This window comes from Pteropus alecto, unplaced genomic scaffold (assembly GCF_000325575.1).
Source record: "Pteropus alecto unplaced genomic scaffold, ASM32557v1 scaffold39, whole genome shotgun sequence".
NCBI classification, from domain to species: Eukaryota; Metazoa; Chordata; class Mammalia; order Chiroptera; family Pteropodidae; genus Pteropus; species Pteropus alecto.
Window position 1 is genome coordinate 9160660 of NW_006443568.1, and position 6339 is coordinate 9166998.

Sequence of the window (6339 nt, forward strand, 5' to 3'; positions counted from 1 at the left end):
CGCGCCTCGCGTACCTCCTCGGCCCGCGGGAACCCAAACCCGTCACCCCGCCCCGCGAGGCCCCGCCTCTGAGGCCCCGCCCCGGCACGTGCTTGCGCTTGCTCCGTCCGACTCTGTGGCCTGCAAGGCCACCTCCAGCGGGTCAATCACTGTACCTATTCAGATCCCGGGACATATATTCGGAGGGTTGGGGAGGTGGGTGGCGGCGCTGAGAGAAGCTTGAAGGCGATGCAGGCCCGGGCGGAAGCAGAGGATGGAGAGGATCCGAGGTCAGGGCAGTAAGGGCCGCAGAACCCACGTCCACCTTCTTTCCTCCGGGCCAGTGTATTTTGGAGTGAGAAGTGACGCTCGGTCTTGGCGCAGCGGGCTCGGAGGCCGAGTCTGAGCAGGATCTGGCCGGGTGCCCGCCAGGTGCGCTGCGCGGGGCTGGCAGCGAGGCGGGGCTGCCCCAAGAGCGTTTTCGGGGTGGAGGGCGTCATGTGAGCTGGGAACGTCCGACCTAGAATTGGGATTTCAAGGCCCAGTGGGAGGTATTGCGGTGAACTCAGGTCCAGCAGCTTTCTCCGCCTGTAAGTCGGTGACTTGTCCTATCACCAGTGGAGAGTAGGGCCCTGGAGGACTAACGGACGGGGCGCTGCCTCCCCAGCACTTCCCAGGTAGGGTGCAGAACTTGGCTCAACGTCGCCACCGTGTGGCCGGAGGGAGCAGTGCCTGTCTGAAATCCGGAGCTCCTCAGGGCTCATGGGGACCCGGCCCTTGCGACCACGCGACTAGCCGCCCTCGGGAAGACCAGGCTTTTGAGACCCCCGCCCTTTCCTAACTGGAGTCCAGGACTGGGATTGAGGTTTCCGTAGCGACGACAGAGCGTTCGCTGTGCCTTCCCCTGGCCGCTGTGAATCCTTTTTAGGACCGCGTGGAACTCGGGTGCGAACACCCAGCATCCGCCCCCATCCGGCTCACAGAGTAACGTTATGGACGAGAATGATCCCTCCGAAAGGCAGCAAAGCCTCCAACAATCAACCAGCTTTAAGTGCCTACTATGTGAAAGCCATACAAAAATGAATAATTAAAGGAAAACCCTCTCATGTTTGTGGTTCCCCATTCTTTGAAAATAACAAGTAACATTTAAGGAGGGCTTACTGTATGCTAGGCACTTTCTGAGTACTTTTAAATTCTCACCACAGTCCTCTAAGGGTAGGGGCTGTTATTCCTAACAGATGGGGAAATTGAGGTTCAAAGAGGTTAGTTAAGTAACTTGTCCAAGGTCATATATCTAAGGATTAAATTTCTAAGCGTTGGCTTTTTAAAATAGACTATTTCAGCCTTCCCCACTATCAACCTCCCACACCAGAGTGGTGTATTTATTACAGTTAATGAACCTAAACCTATATTGACAAATCATTATTATCCAAAGTCCAAACTTTACATCTGATAAGCCTTGGCTTTTAACCACTAAATCAAAGCCCACTTTCTTGAGAATTCAACTGGGACTTTGGAGGATGCATAGAATTTCCAAGGTGGGTGGGAAGGGCAGGAGAGATATATACATACAAAGGCATGGAAGGATTTTTCAGAGTACTTGGTGAGTTTGGCTTGAGCAAGAGGCCCCAAATTTTAGTCAATAAATTGAGTTATCAACCTCATGAAATTTGTTCTAAATCATAATAGCCATGAAATAATCATGGGTTTAACGTGTAAGTTTTAGTTTTTGAATACCAACTAAAATAAATATGTAACTTTAAAAAATATTTGGACATACACCAGAATCATCCCTAGAGCCCCCAGTCATGTCCCATTCTGGAGATCACTACCATAGGGAATTGCTGAAGGTGCCCCGGGGAGGCAGGATCACCACTGTTGAGGCAGGGTCATCACTGTTGAGGCAGGGTCATCGATGCGCCAAGTAAGGGTCTTACTGCTTTTCCTAATTCTGACCCCGGACCTACCACCATATTTAAATTTACCTTTCCTGGTTGGTGACACTTTGGTGGCTCTCTATTCTCATCTGGATAAAGAGTAAATGCCTTAATATGGCCTACAAAGTCCTTTGAGATCCTGGAATAGGCCCACCATGGCCTTCTCTTCTGGCTGGTGGAGTGAAGAAGAAGGGAAGACAGGATCTCCTGGAGGAAGTAATATTTGAGCTGAAATCTAACCAATTTATGGATGAGAACTAGGTGATGGTGGTGAAGAGCTTTTTAAAATTTTTTCAATTACAGATGGCAAAAAACATTATATTTCAGGTGTACATCATGGTGATTAGACATTTATGTATCTTCCAAAGTGATCACTCCAATAAATCTAGTACCCATCTGACATCATACATAGTTACTGTAATATTATTGACTATATGCCTTATGCTATACTTTACATCCCCATGACTAGTTTGTAACTACCAATTTGTACTTCTTAATCCCTTCCCTCTTTTGCCCATCCCCCAAACCATCCTCGCATCTGGCAACCATTAAAGTGTTCTCTCTATCTATGAGTTTGTTGGTGAAGAGCTCTTTAGGTAAAGGAACAGTATGTGCAAAGTTTCTGAGGCAGGAAGGAACAATGTGCCTGTGAGCACCTGGAAGATATGAGGAAGGGTCAGCGAGAGGAGTTTGCAGAGGCCAGATCCTACTTGTAGCCCCTCAATGCCTCACAAACACTGTGATTTGAATGCAGTGCCCTATGGGGAGCCGTTCAGAGTTTCAAGTAGGGAGATGTCTGCTAGTCAATTACTGGAATAGCATACTTTTTGAGCACCTACACCATGTAGAGCACTGGGAATTTTATAACAAGACTCATGTTCCCTGCCATCAGGAAGCTTATCGTTTTCTTTTTCAAACAAAACTTATACATACACAGGGTTTAAGGAAATAACAAGTATTGTAAGGTTTTCCTATGTAAACGGAAGGCAGTCCACCACTGTCTTCCCCCATTTCCACTTTCCCAGAGACACCTGTTTTCAACTCTTTTAGCTGATTATATTTTATATTTATCTCCATTATCTCTTAAGTAACCTGCTTATTTTGCCACTTCTTGATGTTTCAGTTTTAAGCACTACCTCTTGCCCCATCACCTGCCCCATCGTATACATAATCCCCAAACTGCCAACATAATTTTGGTTTGTTCAGTAGTTATCGTTTATATTACTCTATATAAGCTATGGTTACTTTTCATTTCCTGTACTTTTTCTTTTCCCAGGATTCATAATTGTCCTGTTTTGTTACTTGCTTAGTTTTTATATATTCTACCTTCCACCAGTTATCTAAATCTCAAGGTGTTAATGTAAATCAGGTGCCTCAGATTGGTGTCTCCAGAAACAGATGTAGCGATAGAGATGTTTATTAGGAATCAAGACCTGTGGAAGGAAGTGGGTGGAAGCCGGACTGGGCAGAGGGAGAAGTCCAACTGCAGCGAGGCCAAGCAAAGCCTCTGCCACCTTGGCAGGAAGCTCTGGAGCAAATATTGCCTGTCAGAGTGTCCTGAGCCAGGCTGACATGGCTAGGCCTTTATACCCTGCCTGGCTCAGTCACCTGGTATGGGATGCTGCCCCAGGCAAGGAACTGATCTTGGGTGACGCAGCTCTGCATCTGAGGCCAACCCTGAAGCAGCTGACAGCTGAAGGGGGTCTGCTGTCCAAACTTCACAGCTGGGCAGCAAGCCCTTCCTTAAAGGGGGCTCAGGGAAGTGTGTCTCCATGACTACCGCATCATGTATTGTCAGTCAGTTTCATCTTCTTGAAAAAAAATTTTCTTGGAATCTTTCTTCCACTCCAGGCTGGAGTGTTTCTTCTTTATACCTGGTGAACAGTTATTCTGGGCAGAGAAAGATTCAGATTTTGTAGGGTTTAAAGTTTGTACAATTTGAGGGCACTTTAAAAACATACAAATATTCGATTGATAAAAGAAATATAAGTTCCTGGAGCTTCAGATCCTTTGGAGACTCAGGACTTTTTCTTCAAAGATCTCATTAGGCTGTCTAGCAGAAATGCTTTCTGATTGGCTTCTCCTGCCCACCCCTGGCACTCCCAGGGGCCGTGAAAGTGCAGGAATCTGAAGCCCAGGCTTTAGGAGCTTCTCCATAAGCCCACCTAGGATCCTGGGGTCTTCACAATCATCCTAGGGATTCCCCTCACCTCGCTCCTGTGTTGGGCTTCCTTGGAATTGCTTCTTTCTTGATTTACTCCATCCTTTTGGTGGAAGACCTACACCAATAGTTTCTTGGAAAAGGGAGTGTGGGAGATGACACTTTGGAGACCTTGCGTGCCTGCAAATATCTTCATTCTGCCTTCGTCCTTACTCATTTGGCTGGGTACAGAATATATGAAAAACCCTTAGAACAGTGCCTGGCATGTAGTAAGTGCAATAAGAGTTTCACTATCGCTATAAAAAATTGTAGTTGAAAATTATTTTCTTTTAGAGTTGTTCTTGAGAAGTCTAAAGGCATCCTGATTTCTGGTGCTTTGTACACAATCTCGGTTCCGCTTTGGAAGCGGTAGGGTCCCTTTGTCCCCAGAGGCCTGATGTTTCACAGTGGTGTCCTGGATTCAGGTCCATTTTCATTCATGGCACTGAGCACTTGGAGACACCTCTCCATATGGAAACACATGTCCTTCAATTCTGGGAACTTTCTTCAATTTTTAATTGATAACTTCATATTGTTTTTAATGCTTTCTCTTTCTGTAATTTTCTGTTATTCAGATACTGAGTGACCTGGACCAGCCCCCCAATTTTCTTTTTAAAAATTGTCTCTGTAAATAAATAAATAAATAAATAAATAAATAAATAAATAAATAAATAAATAAATAAATAGAAATAAATAAATAATAAAGATGTTCCTCTTCTCTTTTCCATATCTTTTTGTTTTACTTTTTGGAAGATTTCCTCAACTTTATCTTCCAACCCTTCCATTGATTTTTAATTTGTAGAAATAAAAAATAATAAAGATGTTCCTCTTCTCTTTTCCATATCTTTTTGTTTTACTTTTTGGAAGATTTCCTCAAATTTATCTTCCAACCCTTCCATTGATTTTTAATTTGCAAGGGCTTTTTGTTGGTGGTGGTGTTCGTTTCTTTTCAAAATAACATCCTGTTCTTGTAGCGTGGATGCAATATGTTCTCTCGTCTCTCTAAAGATATTAACAGTAGGTCCTTCCTCTTGGCCTGGTCAGGTTACCTTTGAGAAAACTTTTTCTGATCCCTTTCCTAGAGAGCAAAGCCATGGCTGCCAGCTTTCTGGGAGGCAAGCTGGGAAAGAGGGTTTGGGAAGACAGGTCACCATCACAGTATACACGGTCACTTCATTGCCTGATTTGGGGAGGGTGCCCCTGTCTGTCCTCCACTCACCTGCCGTTTGCCATTCCAGTGACCTTGTTTTACCCTCTTTAGAGAATAAGCCTCAGTCTTCTGCTGGGATTGGGGAAGGGACCCAGGGCCCTAACATTTCTGATCTTGAAACAGCTTCCAACCTTGTTTCGTTCCCTCCTCCTCCCTGGGCCTTTTGGGGAGTCTGTGAGCTAAGCTGGGTTGCTGCTTCTCCTTCCCCACATCCAGCTTAAGCTATGGTTTACTTTGGTTTGCTGTGCAGTTACCACCCAACCATCTGTTTTCCAGCTTCCAAATGCCATGTTCTTGTCCCCACTCTCATTCTCCTCATCTTGGTGGGTTTGTGCCTTAAACAAAATCTCTTTACTGTAGTTTCAGTAGGGTTTGGGGAGGGAGCGAAATTAAATGTGTATGTTCAATCTGTCATAATTTTCAGAGCTTCCATTTTTACTAAAGCAGTAAACAGATTAATAATTGCATACTGTGAGAGCTACAGAAGAAACAAGCATGGGGCCAAGACAATAACAAGGCAGGAAGACTCAGATTTAGGAAACACAGATGTGTCTTTACAATATGCACCTTGCTGCTGTGTAGAGAAGGACCGTACAGGAACGTGCATGGAGCCAAAGATGGTGAGGAAGCCACTGTGGAGAACGGGTGAGCGGCGGGGGGCTGGGGGGGGCGTGGATTGGAAAGTGACGGCTATAGAGCTGGAAGGACGGAGACAGGCTGTAACCTCTAAGAAGACAGACATGTCTGTTTTATTCCCAGAGCTTAACACTGTCCCTGGCTACCAGAGGAACTTTATAAAATGTTTGTGAATGGACATGGCAGAGGAGGAGGGGAGGAGAAGAGGATGACCTGTAGGTTTCTCCCTCTAGTGTAGATCTCGGAGGTCAACTAAGGGCTGTGGCCTGTGCAGCCAAAGGGAGCCACAGAAGGTCTGGGAGCACCGGCGACCAGGTGAGAGCAGGTCTTTACCTGCACACGGAGCCTGTATCACCATGCCCCTCCGCCTTCCAGCC

At 45.9% G+C, this 6339-nt stretch overlaps 1 long non-coding RNA gene across 1 annotated transcript in view; it reads right to left on the bottom strand.

Annotated features, from left to right (window-relative positions):
* The window catches only part of LOC112472935, a 2256-nt gene extending 984 nt beyond the window's left edge, over positions 1 to 1272 (bottom strand). The window contains exon 1 of the long non-coding RNA XR_003043834.1: positions 156 to 1272. This is a non-coding gene — a long non-coding RNA (uncharacterized LOC112472935). The remainder of the gene's footprint in view (positions 1 to 155) is intronic.
* Positions 1273 to 6339: the final 5067 nt, after the last annotated feature.